We start from the raw sequence: 14,633 nt of genomic DNA, 5'->3' as shown, positions 1-14,633 counted from the left end.
TAAGTGTTTTGATGACGTAGCCAAGTTTTTATTTTGATTGGGATCCTGATTTATGATAAATTACAGATTTTTTCCCAAGGTTTTAATAAATTTTAGTTTAATTCATTCAAATGCTGATAAATTTTATCTAGTTTTAGTAAGATGTTTAAATCAAAATCTTAAATTTGCAAAGCTTTCCAGTTTAAGTTTAAACAACTAGTAGCACCTAGTAGCCATTTGAAAGCATGTGATAAATTTGATAATTTAGAAATTTAAAACTTTTAAAATTATTTTTCTCCGGCGACTTCCTTGGAACGAACCACTTCGACTTCCGCCGTACGAGCAAAGGTGTGCTCTGATAAGCATTGCTTCTCTCGAAAAGCGTCGTACCGAGTTACAACAAACATTTATTTTCGATGTCTTAACTAATCGTGTTGACTCTGCTTACGTATTGGAACGCGTCAACCTTTACATATCAACGAGGACACTACGACAACGTCAGTTCCTCTGGATACCTTTTCACCGTACTGCATATGGCCGAAACCATCCCATAGATAAATGTTGTGAACGTTTCAACTCAGTGTACCATCTTTTTAATTTCGATATGTGTAAACGTAGATTTAAATTAGAATTAAGTAGTATGTCTTAGTTTTAAGTTAGTCTGTACGGTATTCCAACCAAAGATGAACTAAATAAAAATTTAAAATTTAAAATTTTATATCAGGAAGTGCTAGTTAGTTTTTTCCCCAAATCATCCATTTCAACAACAAAAAAGCAAAAAGTAGTGTTTTCTATCTCTCAAATTAGATTTGAAAAAAAATAATTCAAAACTGTCCACGTGCACATCCGGTGACGGGGGTAGGGGTTTGCCAAATTTCCACGCTTGTCCACAGAGGGGAGGGAAAAGCCAAGACCACGTAGAGAAAGAACTCAGCGCGTTTGTCGTGCAAATGAACCCTCAAACTGCTAGTTATTTCCGACCGTGTAATATAAATTGTTTTTTTTTCCTTAGCGTGTTTTACCTAATAGTTGCATTTCTGCCGCAGCATTTGATGGTGGCGCTTTTTGATTTTGTCCGTCGATTTTCGCTAGAGTTCCGAATCTTGTAATAGATAATTTTTGATGTTAGTATACTAAAAACGTCGAAAGTCGCTTCGAGTAAATAACAAAAAATAGAATCCAACGAAATATAAGAGTAGATGAAAACCTGAAAAATGTTGTTGTAATCGAGTTTAAAACACGAGGAATAGAGTCGACGGATCATCGAGTCCGATCTCTACTATCAATAGCTACTGCTGATTTCAAAATAAAAACTGCTTCAACGTTTTCCATTCTTGTTGAAGTACTTAAAAGTCTTTAACCACATATTTTTTTAATAGTCGAGAGAATCAACATTTCCCTTTAAAAGTCACATACACATATAGCTTTAATTATCTCAAATACGAATATCACGTACATTCATGTTTGCATAGATATAGGCTACTTTTATAATAACAAATATCATCTTTACATAATATTGCATAATTGAGTACGATTTAAATTGATATTTATAATACCAGGCGACGAGTCGCTGGTCTCCTATAATGTTTCACGTGCGTAAAATGTTAATAAAAAAAAATAACTTACCGACTTCGAAAAGTGATCCTCCATAGTAGTTCTATCTGGCACCAGTTATCCCATGAAGTGTTTCAGTTTACTCTACGAATTTTAGTCCTTTGAACGCGACTTTCAATTTACAGTATTGAATCTTTCCGAAAAGATTAATTTGATCCTCTTGGTGGCATTACACTTATATTCTTGGAATCAGTTATCTACATATGACGGCTTCTTGAATCTTATTCGTTCGTACGCGTTTCTGAAGCGGACACATATTACAGTAGCAGTAGTTGTCCTTCCGGATGTCATGCATGTTGGTGATAAATGTACAGGAAAATTGCTTGGATTTGTTTGATTTTGCGCATGTATAAATTGTTTCTTTTGGCGTTCCATTTCTTTCGGTCCAGTCAGCCTATCGCTTTTACGGGAAACCACCTTCATCTGAACGGAAAAAAATATCGTCTATAGATTGGAATCCAAACAAAACATATAATATTCCCACTCACCTGTATAATTCCAACAAGTTAACAAACACTAAAACACTATTGAAGTACTGCTATTTTGATAATAACTGAACGAAGAACATTGAAACTGCAAATGTTTGTTTATGTTTTTTCTGTTTTTGTTGCCATAACGATTGGTTCAGTGACTTCGAGCATATGTCTAGCAGTTTGGTTGGATGCGTATTGAATAAAAAAAAATACAAATCTTAAATTCTTTTTTATTTTAAAAATTTATTTTCAAAAAAAATAAAGTTTTGTAAGCGCGATGAAAACTTCAGTTGTTAACATCATGTAACAAGTTTTGAGCTTAGTATGTATCAGAAACACAAACGGGCAACAGAATAAAGGGTTAGGATTTAGTAGTGTATTTTCCCTGGGCTCAGCTTTTCCGTATGTTTGGTGCCGCTATTAAGCCTACCTCCATTCTGATCATGACACAAACATTAGCAGCAAGTATGACATTTATTAAAAGGTTTCAGGTGTCACAGTTATACAAAAGAACTTTACAATTTGAGGCAGCTATTTCTACTCAGAATGATTATTATCGCATTATTGGTTTGGTTTAGGTAGTAACACCTCTTCCTCATTATTTTAACAGCATTCGTATGAATGTAATTGTATGGATCAATACAAAATCGGCTTATTGACTTTGTTCGTCTAGACAATAATACGGGGAGAGACAAATGGTCTTGTACGGCCAGAAGTTAAATCCTAGTTTTATCGTATATATGTACATATATATATCATACATATTGATTTACAAAATAATTTAACAATGTAACTTACTGCAAAAAAAAAATATCCATAGTTTGGCTCATATTATTTTAATTTATTTATTCTAAACTGATACATAACATTAGTACATTGAGGTAGAGCTCCAATCAAGGGGCTGAAGAAAACAAAAATTCTCGTACCAAGTTTTCAGTCAAGAAACCTGCAGGAGGAACCCGCATAGTCAAATACCATACACTTAATCGTCAGAATTATTTGATTCTGATTACATTAATAGTCAAGATCCGTATTGCGTCTTTGCTTATGGCGCAGGCGCAAAAGCTTTACTGGGATTATAAGAAAAGATTTCTGAAAGATACGATTAAAGATCTTAGAAGAAAAAAAAATTCGCGTGTCTGACTGAGTGTTGGTGTCTTTGCTGCAGCTGTCACGTCAATTCAAGAAAAAATACGAGGCATGTGAAACCGTATTTATACGGAAAACCTCTAAAGTTTGGCCAGGGAAACCATTAATGGCCACAAGAGCATTCGAGAATAAACACACAGAGGCCAACGACAACGTAAACAATAAAGGTAAGTAAAACAGTTTTGTTTGTTTTGCGAAAATATTGATTTTTTCAACACTCCGTACAGGCCGGCAATGAACAGCAGATTCGAGGACAAACTCCAGCACCCCGCGAATAACCAAAAGTTGGTTAAAACGTCTCTAATAAAATAAAATAAAAAAACTCCAGCACCCGGGTTTACCAACACCGGAACAACATAGACACTGGGCACTTCTACGTGGCCTGCAGCTGTTTTCGGGAAAAAAAACGGTTGTCCGTAAAACAACTCAATGACGGCACTGGAGATGCTATCGGCGGCGAATCATCGAATTTGGAGGCGGTGGCGGCGAACCTCCGGCATTGATTTCGATAATACCAGATAGAATTTTTGGAATGCCGTGGAGTCCACATCTTGAGTATGAATGTTGTAAGTTTTATAAAATTTTATGCTATTTAGGCTAAATTTGTTTTTTTATGTTGGCGGATCGGCGTTGCCGGAATCTCCTCAGTGATTCTTGAATCAGTCAGAATTCAGATCGAGGAATCTGATTTTTTTATTAATTTAAAATCGACGGTTCGGAGATATCATGAAATTTAGATAAAGAACGGTAATCCGATTAAATAACCGAAACCTATATTCTGTTTGCTTATAGGAATTATCATCACTCTCCCAGTTCCTCGGCCAAAATTGACTGTAGTCGTCATCGATCGTACCACCATCATCAACACCCCCAGCGGAAAAAGCACCACAGTACAAGCTACCTTCCTCACCATCTGAGCACTAGCTACCTTACTGTGTATATGATGTGGCTCCAGTGTTTCCATTAGTCAGCGTTGGAGACAGCAACACAGCCAGCATTTTCAGAATAGCATCCACGACACACATTCCAATGATAACGGCCTTAGAGGTAGCACCAAGATTGCCCCTGCGTCGTCATATTTTGGTAATATACATGTCTTTACGCGGTAATTTTGAGTTTTTATTTTTATTTTGTTTTTAGGTATAGCATTCTGAGAGCATACATAGGGTTCTAGGAACTGCCGGAACAAAGCTGCGAGTATTTTTTGCAACAATGTGCCTGCACATGGTATATGTTTCAAAAGAAGGAGTCGTATGTTTGCATGGAAGGACAATATTCTAGATTCACTCCGACTGACGAGGCCAATAGACACTCGCTACAGCGTCTGCGGTGATATGATGACATAGCGGAAACTGCAGTTCTGGAGGATGTTCATTCCCTAAGTAAATTTTTCAATGCAGTGGAGTTCCAACTGGCAAACGCGAAACATCGGTTTCAACCGACTTATCAAAAGGAGGGTTTAGACTTCCGGTATCATCATATATAGGTAATTTGTTGTTTGAATTTGGTGTTCTATCAGCTGATTAATCATTTTGTTTATTTTTACTTCCAGTGTTTGCGCAGAAGTTCAGCTGCAATCAACTGCGATTATATTTGTCGAAGGTTTCTATTCACGCTATTTCATGGCCTTACCAATCGGATGGATTCAAATTACGTTCTGCCCTACTTTATTTTTCTTCAGAACATCTTATTGAAATTATGCAAATAGAAAACAATATGTTATGAACCGATGGAACAGGACGAAACATTATTGGAAAGGATTTGGCGAGGTACTTTTTCATTTATTTTTTAAATTGATTAAGGATTATTAGATTTTTTCTGTTAAACACTGATTACTGCGCTTGATAGTTGTCATAAAATTCAGAAATTATGTAAACATCATCGATTGTTAAATCATCTCCATCTTAAACTAATGCGTCAAAAAAGACTGATAAACAATAGGAATAAAATGAAATGATTCATAGTTTCGAATCAAATTTCTAAACCATAATCCATTGGCAAAGCTTAGTTTGTGATTAGTAAATAAATGAGCGTGGATCAGAATTAAAAATAAAATTTAGAAAAAGGAATCAGACTGTTAGAAATATTTTGAATTTTTAAATTTTATAAATTTCTCAATGAGAAAAAAAAATAGAATTAGAATGAAGTAAAAGTTTTAAGAAATGAACTTTCTGTACGAAAATTTGTATTCCGACTATTTATTTGTTTCAAGGCTCTATAACGGTTTCATTTTTTTTTTTAAATTTCAGGTTCACGGTAGCGATCCAGAACTTTCTTTTATTTCTTTTTGTTTGACCTCTTCGACGAACTAAGCTTATGCCATCAATATACAGGATCGATTTTTTCATGGTTTCTGGATGCTGAAGGATATGATGGACTAAGTAATGATTCGGAGATTGTTGATGTATGAAATAATATGATAATGTAATAACAATCAACGGGTTATTTAATAAATAAATTATAACACGACTCGTCTACTCTTTTTTTTAATTTCATCGTAAAACTATTTTAAGAAGATACACTGTAGCATCCGAAATATAGAAAGATAACGATTAACTAAAGATAACACGTATGGTATCATTCGATTTGGAACAGTAAAAAAAGGCAAAAAAATTGAATGGTTACTCTACTTAACGACCCGTTCACTGTATCGTAAAGTGCGTCCAAACGATTCCATTTCATGAAAAAATGATAAGCCTTATCTTACATTAATAATCCAAAACTATAGAGATTATCTTTTGGGTGTCTTGGGAAGAAGATAATAGGAATAGTCACTGTATAATACTGATTTATGCGGGAAGAAAAATGAAACGAGTGAAAAACGTATAGGAGCAACATGGCGTCCTCATTGCAAAAATTTCAACCAGAGGCAATTTTTTAATAACCCTAAAATGATATCCGCGGCTCGGGAATGTCAATCAAAGGGATCTTTGGTAACATTAATAAATTATGGTTGGGCACAAAATGCAGAGTTTTCAGCATAACCCTTGTTAAAATTGATTCTAAATCTGCAGTATGACAACAACAGATGCGTTTGGCACCCAAAATGTTACCCTATTTCGAGTCTGTTATGGGGTGAAGTGTTTAATTTCGGGAACCACACTGACGTTCTGGTACCAAAAATTTGGTACGGTGCGTTTGTATGCGATTTGACAGCTGGTTCAGTCCTCTGGTTCCAATGGCTTCGCCGTTTAAGGATCTCCATTCCTTTCATCGTTCTTATTAGAATATATTCTTTATCGAAATGTCACTATTCATTCAATTATAATCATAAATCAGCGGTGATAATCTCCTATATTTTTTTACTGTTTTTACTGTTAATTTAAAATTAAATCAAATTTTGTATCTTTATTTTTAGGTAATGTGCCGAAAAAATTAGAAAGTTCGAAAAATTTTAATTTATTTATTGCAAAGCTCATCTTGCTAAATTTTGAGAACTTTGACCAGAGATTTTACAAAAAATGCGCACTGAGTTTTTTTCAATTTTCAAAATAATGCGAACATTATGCTAGTAATGAATTAATGCATTGAATTATATTACACAGCGAATGAAATTTCGTTACATATCACAGATTTCAGATTTCTATTCCTTGAAGATAAACGCTTAAAGACGTTATATACATAGGTGTAACTTTAGTTCTCAAAATAATGATACCTTAATGATGCCTATTTTTGAAAAGGAGGTATAGGGAAGAGTGCCACATTGTTGTATATTCCGAAAAAGTGAAATTTTTGGGAATCACTTAAAAATCAACACTCAAGATGCGCGCACCATGCCGGTAACGAATAAATTTGCTGTTTGTGTTCAGTTCAACTAAATTTTGAACACCCAAATATATCTGATTTTTCATCACAGAAAATTGAATACCAAATCATGCTATCATTTTGATCCCACTTTTCTGCCCTATTGTAATAATGAAACCTTAATGATGCCTTGTTTTGATATCTTGGAAAAAACAAAACCAAAAAGTGCATTCATTTGGGTCTCAATGCCTTATTTAGGTATTGATTTGGCATCATATTTCGAAATATTGATGCTTCAATGAAACCTAATTTTGCCATCGAGAAAAATGCGATACTCAATTATGCTATCATTTTGGCATTGATAGCTCATTTTGGTTACTGTTTGCTATCGATTCGGGTATCAAAGTCTGCTCGGGTACTTGAGCAAAATTTTCATACAAGATTTATGTCTATATACCATGTCCTCATGTCAATGCAGGTAAACCCTTCTTCGTACTCTCCAACTCGTGTTTTCAGCCCAGACTACGACAATTCTTCTGTCCAGTTTGATTTGTCTATGCAGCAGGAAATTCGTGGAATCCCCAATCCGCATCGTCCACTTCTGATTCCAAGAATTTTCGAAGCTAAATATAGACACGTCGAAGCTGATAAAATGTACTTTACTGATGGGTCTCTTATAGAGGAATCAACGGGATTTGGAGTGTTCAACGAAATATCTAGTGCCTCTTATAGTCTGCAGTCACCATGTTCTGTTTATGTAGCGGAGTTAGCAGCAATTCATTGGGCTTTAGACAGTATCGCTTCAAGGCCAGTTGGGCACTACTATATTGTAACGGATAGTCGGAGTTCTGTTGAAGCAATCCACTCAATAAAACCGGGAAAGCACTCGCCATACTTCTTCGAGAAGATACGGGATAGTTTGAGTGCTTTATCAAAACGTCGCTTTTACATCACCTTTGTCTGGGTTCCCTCGCATTGCTCGATAGAGGGTAATGAGAAGGCTGACTTTCTGGCAAAGGTGGGGGCGATGGAAGGTGACACGTATCAGCGTGAAATCGCCTTCAACGAATTTTACTTTTTAGCTCGAAAAAACTCTCTTGTCAACTGGCAGCGCAAATGGGACGAGAGTGACAAGGGTCGGTGGTTCCACTCGATTATCCCAAAGGTAAGCCTTAAACCATGGTTCAATAGATTGAACTTGAGTCGGGATTTTATTCGTATATTTTCCCGTCTCATGTCCAATCATTGTTCCTTAGACGCGGTACTCTATCGTTTTGATATTGCTGGCAGCAATTTGTGTAGTTGCGGCCAAGGTTACCACGAAATCGAGCATATTGTTTGGTCGTGCGAGGTCCATCTTGTCGCTAGAACGAATTTCATAGACTCCCTTCGGGCCCGAGGAAAACCACCCTATGTTCCAGTGAGAGATGTGCTGGCAGTGATAGACTTGGACTACATGTTTGAAATATATCTTTTCCTTAAAGCTATTGATCTTCGTCTATAATTCTTTTTAATTTCATATTTCCCTATCTATTTTCTTTTCTTTAAAAAAAAAAGTGAACTAGAAGTAAGCAAACTATTGTAAAAAAAAACAAAAAAAATTTGGCTCCTTAAAGCTTAAAAGTATAAGCCGTTTCAAATAAAGAATTTACAAAAAAAAAAAAATAAAATAAATTTTGTTCTTAATTACAATTGATATTTTTGTGGAAGTTATCAAAAAATCTGCATCGAAATTGTAAAATTAAATAACAAAACGTTTTGTTGAAACCAGTGATGGTAAATTTCGCCCGTCACGCTTGACCCGACTAGTTTTGTTTCATCAAACGACTGGCACTGTTCTCAATTGACGGAGCCTCACTACTCGCATGACGGATAAAGCACGACAACAATAAACATTTCTCCATCATCGACTGGCGAAGCTCCTACACAAGGTCAAAATTTTTCCTGAGAGTGACTGGCAAATCTCTTCACACTTCGATCGGCTGCTGACGGCAGGTACAACTAATTGAACAACTTGCTGAAAGAGAGCAACAATAGCAATAAAAAACCGAAAACGGGCTTGCTGGCAGAAGCAACAATAATAATAAATTCTTTTCTTTTTCGTCTTCGGTCGTCTTCGGCTTGCTGGCAGGAGCAACAATAATAATAAATGCGTTCCTTTTTCGTCACCGGTCGTTTGAATGCGATTGCTTGACTAGGTAATTCTGTTAGCTTCAAATGACTGGGGAATGAATGATTGGCAAACGAAGTGACTGGTCGTTAAGGAACAGTCAATTGAGTTTGACGGACCAAGAGGCTTCACAGTCACAGCTTCACGCCTCATGACGATGACTTTTGCCAAGCCTGGTTGAAACCATCCCCCATTCTTTTTCTGCGTGTATCTATGCATTAAGCCGTTATTTCAACACGACTGAATTTCAAGTTTCTTACCAATAATATCGTTCGTATCGTTCCTGAAGGGATGCGTAGTTGAAAGTGTAGTCAAAGTTCTCTAGACTATTTCAGTTTTTAAACCCAAATAATACCTTAATCGGAACTTTTTACCCGCTTAAACTGAACAGCTGTTGATATTGAAGTGCGACCATATAAAGTTCAGTGCGTGTGTGAAACCGAAAAAATAAAATATTGAATTTTCGTGGTCCTACAAAACATACCACAAAAGTCATTGTGTGAAAGACTCCCTTCAGAAGTGTGTGTTAAAAGCGAACATTCGGACATCATAAAAAATGTTAAAGTCAACGCGCTCAACAACGCCGTCATCACAACTACTTGTTGACTCCGAAATGCAAACGAAGGAGCGATCAAGAGAGGACATCAACCTGACTGGTACCGAAACAATAAACAGCTTTGATGAACTTTGGAGAAATATCGAGACAAAATTGAATGATTCCCATTTCCGCCTCGAAGAACTAATTGAAAACTGCCGCACCGAGCTCGTGAAGAGGATTGACAATATCGAACAAGAGGTATCTACCTTTCAGCGAGAATTGTTCGACCAAATAACCTCGCTGAATACTGCTGTCAAAATGCTTAAATAAGAATCTTTCTTTTCCGCTGAAGCTTTAGAGCGTTTGTTGGCTGTGGTCTTAGATCTTGTCAACTGTTATAATGAGTTTGATAATTGAGCATCTCTAACCGTCTTCAATCATCAAATTAAATTGATAAGAGAAATAATCATCAGTAGTAGAAAATTGAGTAGGAGATGAAACTGATAAGAACCGAAGCGGTTGAGAAGAACGAGATCGGCTCTCGGCGATTTTAGTGTAGCTCTTGATACTAGCCAATAAACATCAGCCTTGCTAATAAATGTCGTTCGGTTACCTAATACACTTTTACTGTTCAATTTAAAGTAAAACTCGTTTTGATTTTTTAATCCGATTTAAAAGAAAACCAACGGGTCTTAAGCGCGCCAGTCTGTGAATTCGAGTGATACAAAATTTGTGCGATTCGAATTAGCCGTTGTTGAGAAAACGCCACTTTAAGCCGCTACCATAGGTTCTACGATTCTTAACCATAGAATCTACCCTCGATTGGAAGCTGAGGACCGTTTGCATGCAGAAGCAGTCACACCTGTAATTAAAACTAGCTCGGCCCACGAATCAAGGTGACAACAGCGTTCAGAAAAAAGGCGTGAAATCATTATCTCTGGAATTCCCTTTGAAGCTCAAGAAAACCTTAACGATATCTTCAAAAACACTGCCAAGCATTTGAGCTACACCGTTGGTCCTTTAGTTGAGCTCAAACGACTAGCTAAAGTGCCGATCGCTTCCGCAATCTAACCTCCCATCCTGTGTGAGTTTGCTATGAAGAACTCGATGACTGAATTCAATCGCCGATATATCGCCCAACGCAGTCTAACACTACGTCACGTAGGTTTTGACTCTGATAAACGCATATTCATCAACGAACATCTAACGCTGCATGCCAGAGGAATTAGGTCGGAGGCAATAAAATACAAGAGCTAGGCTTCATCGAAAAGGTTAATACCAGAGAAGGAATCGTTCGTGTGAAGTTGACTCATCAGGCTGAAATGGTGTCCATCAATAACCAAGAACACCTTTCGAAAATATGCAAAAAACCCCTATCCAATTAAGCTATTCTCTTCCTTCCCACTTTTCCTTTGACTCCCATCCTTACGTTCCTTTGATTTCCCACCCCTCCTAAAAGTAAAAAAAAAAACAAAAACACCTTTCCTAGCATTCTCATTTTTCCTTCCAACATTCCTCTGACTCCGATCCCTTGCTATCCCGTGACTCCTAGTCCCTGCTGAAAGTCATCTCATCGCCGCTGAACATGATCTACGATCATCATCATTAACCGACCCTGCCGTCTTGTGCTGATCCCGTTTCGATGCTGCTCTAGAGAGAATACTCCTAAAGGAACATCGCAACCCGACGAAGTCGAATAAAGTACGCTTTAGAATGCTGCTGCCGTTTAATGATCTCGAGAGCCATCCTAGTCGATCTGATCCTGTCTGTGAGGCAGCTCTGTTCCCGGTATAATCATCCCATCACTACCACTAGATTTGGGAGACAACTGTCAGTGGTGCATCGCTTATGTAATGTACGCCACATAATGCTGCTGTCGCTTCAAATATCGTGATCCATCACCCATTCCTAATCGCCGCCACTTGATATGAGTGATAGACAACGTCAAAATAACCGTATTTTGCTTGGCCGTACTCTGACTTCGTCGAATAATGGACACTGTAATGCTGCTGCCGTACAGAGATCTTGAGAGCCATCCATATCAATGCCTTTCCAGCCTGAGAAAAACTCTGCTCCCGTAAACTTTTCTTCCGCTTTCATCGCCGCCACTTTATCTGAGAGACAAGGTAATATTTCCAAAACCGCCGCCCTATGATGCTCTTGAGAGGTACCCGAACTGTGGACGGTCATCGCTGCTTCCATCGCTGTAGCCAGAACCCACCATCACTGATAGTCATCAACCGCCGTCATCTTTGTTAAAGAAGATTCGAGAGCTACCGGAGCTACTTGTATTGATGCTCTCCCCTAGAAAAAATCTACCACCCGAAAGAATCATCTCACAGCTAAACGTTACCTATCATTGAACTTAGCCCAAAAATCCGCTGCCACCTGATGAAATGAGAACCACCCAAATTGTTGCCGCTCTTGAGAGACCACTGTAACCGAGTGTTCTACCAACAGGCCCCTCTGGTTAGCTTATCCAGTTGGAAATTGTTTATTCACCATTAACCTTTGGAGCCCTTCGGATGCCGATACTCGTATGGATGCTTGGATTCTGTTGTTGCTGCAAGCCCTGATCAATACCCTGGTTTTTTTTAAATATTGCTTCACCCCGAATCCGTCACTGTTGTGTCCTGGAATGGAATCTGGAGAAGATGGGCCGCCCAAGTCGATGCTGCTGCTGCTTTGAAGACACCTGTTTGCTATGGCTAATAGTCAGGAACACTGGCTCCGAGGGACATTCGATCATCGTCATCTGGAAATAATTTACAGGAGCTAGCTCGAGAGCCTGTTCCGAGCCATCACCACCACTACCCATCTAACCCACTACCTACCATCCAATCATGAGTCATCGACGCTGGCCCGATCATTGTCATCCGAGAACAACCTCCGAGAGCAAATTGCGCCGTGAGTACCCCCATCTTCGCCATCACCACCACCGCTACCCGCCATCCGATCGAGAGCCTTCGACGCTGGCGCCAAGGAACCTCTGATCATCATCATCCGAGAGCAGCCGACAGCCTGTTCCAGCAGAACATGCATTTTTATTCTCCCAAGAAGATTGCGGAGGGTGTACGAGTGTTGCTCGCTTCTTTCGCTCGAGTGATACCCACTCTATGCTTGTACTCTACGTATTTTACTGAATACCTACTATTCGTGCCGTTTCGCTCCTGATGAATTACTGATGGCAAATGGATTTGGAGCAATACCCGTCGCAAAGCTGTTGTTGATAAACCCCAACTATGATCGCTGATGATGGTTTATCGTAAGATTTGCTGCTGTTCCTGATATAAACCTCGTATGTCAACAAACTAGTGCCAAGGAGAACTGCCAAGCTGCCCACACATTCCTTTCTACGATCCGTCGTGAATTGCGCAAAGGTACATATTTATATTTGTTCTTTTACCTCGTCATGGATTTTTGGTTGAGTTGATCACATGAAATTTCAAACCTTTTTTTATATACATATTTCATACGTATTTAAGAGTATTTCCGTTCCGTTATCCTTTGATCTGAATAGTCAGGAAAACTTTTTTTTTTAAATTTGTTCTTCTACGCAAAACGAAAGTTTTAATGTCGTTCCAAACATAAATTCCTTTAGTAGATACCTTTTGAACTTTGAATTAGATTTAGTTTATCCCAATGGATAATTATTTTAGCCACAATGCCTCAACAATAAATATGATACCGAAAGCTGTACTTCATAGTGTACTTAGTGAAAATATGCTTAACATTTGTCATATCAACGTTCAAAGCCTTTGCGCACGTCGCTTTTCAAAATTCAGTGAACTTAAAAATCTATTTCTTGGAAGTAAAGTAAGTAAAGTTGACATTATTTTTATGACCGAAACATGGCTTGGTGAAGTCGTAAACGATACTGTAATAGCAATTGACGGCTATAACTTGATAAGAAATGATCGAAACAGGCATGGAGGAGGTATTTGCATTTACTTCAGAAACAATCTGAAATGCAAAATTCTACTGAAATCAGATAGTAATGTAGGTAATTGTACTGAGTTTATTATCATGGAACTGTTTTTGAATGATACTAAACTCTTGTTTGGTGTTTATTATAACCCTCCCGCACGCGATTGCTCTGACCATCTTCTTAATCATGTATTGCGGAAATTGCACCTATTTAGACTCCTGTGCAAATAATTTCCACGCAGAAATATTTTCGCACTGACGCACACATAGACAACCTGTGTCAGTTTTTCAAATCAGCCGTTGCTCGCTTCTGATTTTCGAATCACATTTCCAAACGGCATAATCGTTATTGTTTTGGCGAAAATTATTCTGAAATGCGAACCAAGGAGTTTAATAACGAAAATTTACCGATCAACAAATGGAAAGAAACGAACAGAAAACAGATTGCATTCTGTACATTCGGGTACAAGAATGTAAGTGGAACAAATAAATCATGCATTTCGGGCGATTTTCGAATTACTGAAAAATTAGCCAAAAAATTATGGATTCCCTGACAATTTTTACTGACACACCAGTCGCAATTGTTTTTAATTCAATTTTATCCAAAGATGTAAAGAATATCGATATGTGTCATTGTCTATGTATAGGTCTGTGAGCAGATTTTACTGCGCGCAAATTATTTGCACGGGGGTCTAAATAGGTGCAATCTGCGCAGTTTGTTAAAGACGGCAACGGTGCGTATGAAAGTTGATTTTTTGGTAGAAATAATTTGAAGTAACTGAACTCTGATGTTGGTCCTTTTTTCATATAGTCCCTTGTCAACTTTTATTACATGATAGTTTATATAAAGAATGTGATGGTGTTAGTGAGTGCGGAATTGTTATCTGTCAAATCAGATTCTCTCAATAGTCTAAAAATTCATGCAATTGACAATACAACAGTTTGCTTTAACCTATAACGCCTCTTTTTTCAATGGTGATTTTAATGTGGCCCTTTCAAAACATTCTTTGAGAAAACACCGGTTCAAAGACTTCATGAA

The 14,633-nt window shown here is 37.7% G+C and overlaps 1 protein-coding gene and 1 long non-coding RNA gene across 2 annotated transcripts in view; one reads left to right on the top strand and one right to left on the bottom strand.

The window, feature by feature from the left end:
• Positions 1 to 14,633, bottom strand: part of LOC129738536 (protein 60A-like) — a 276,432-nt gene that overhangs the window by 91,328 nt on the left and 170,471 nt on the right. The window lies entirely within an intron of this gene.
• On the top strand, positions 4,014 to 5,672 carry LOC129738542 (uncharacterized). Its single transcript, XR_008735540.1, has 4 exons — positions 4,014 to 4,298; positions 4,356 to 4,701; positions 4,768 to 4,984; positions 5,465 to 5,672. It is a non-coding gene; the product is annotated as an uncharacterized LOC129738542 (long non-coding RNA).

The sequence above is a fragment of the Uranotaenia lowii genome, chromosome 1 (assembly GCF_029784155.1).
Source record: "Uranotaenia lowii strain MFRU-FL chromosome 1, ASM2978415v1, whole genome shotgun sequence".
In the NCBI taxonomy this organism is placed as follows: domain Eukaryota; kingdom Metazoa; phylum Arthropoda; class Insecta; order Diptera; family Culicidae; genus Uranotaenia; species Uranotaenia lowii.
This window is presented reverse-complemented; position numbering and strand designations above follow the sequence as displayed.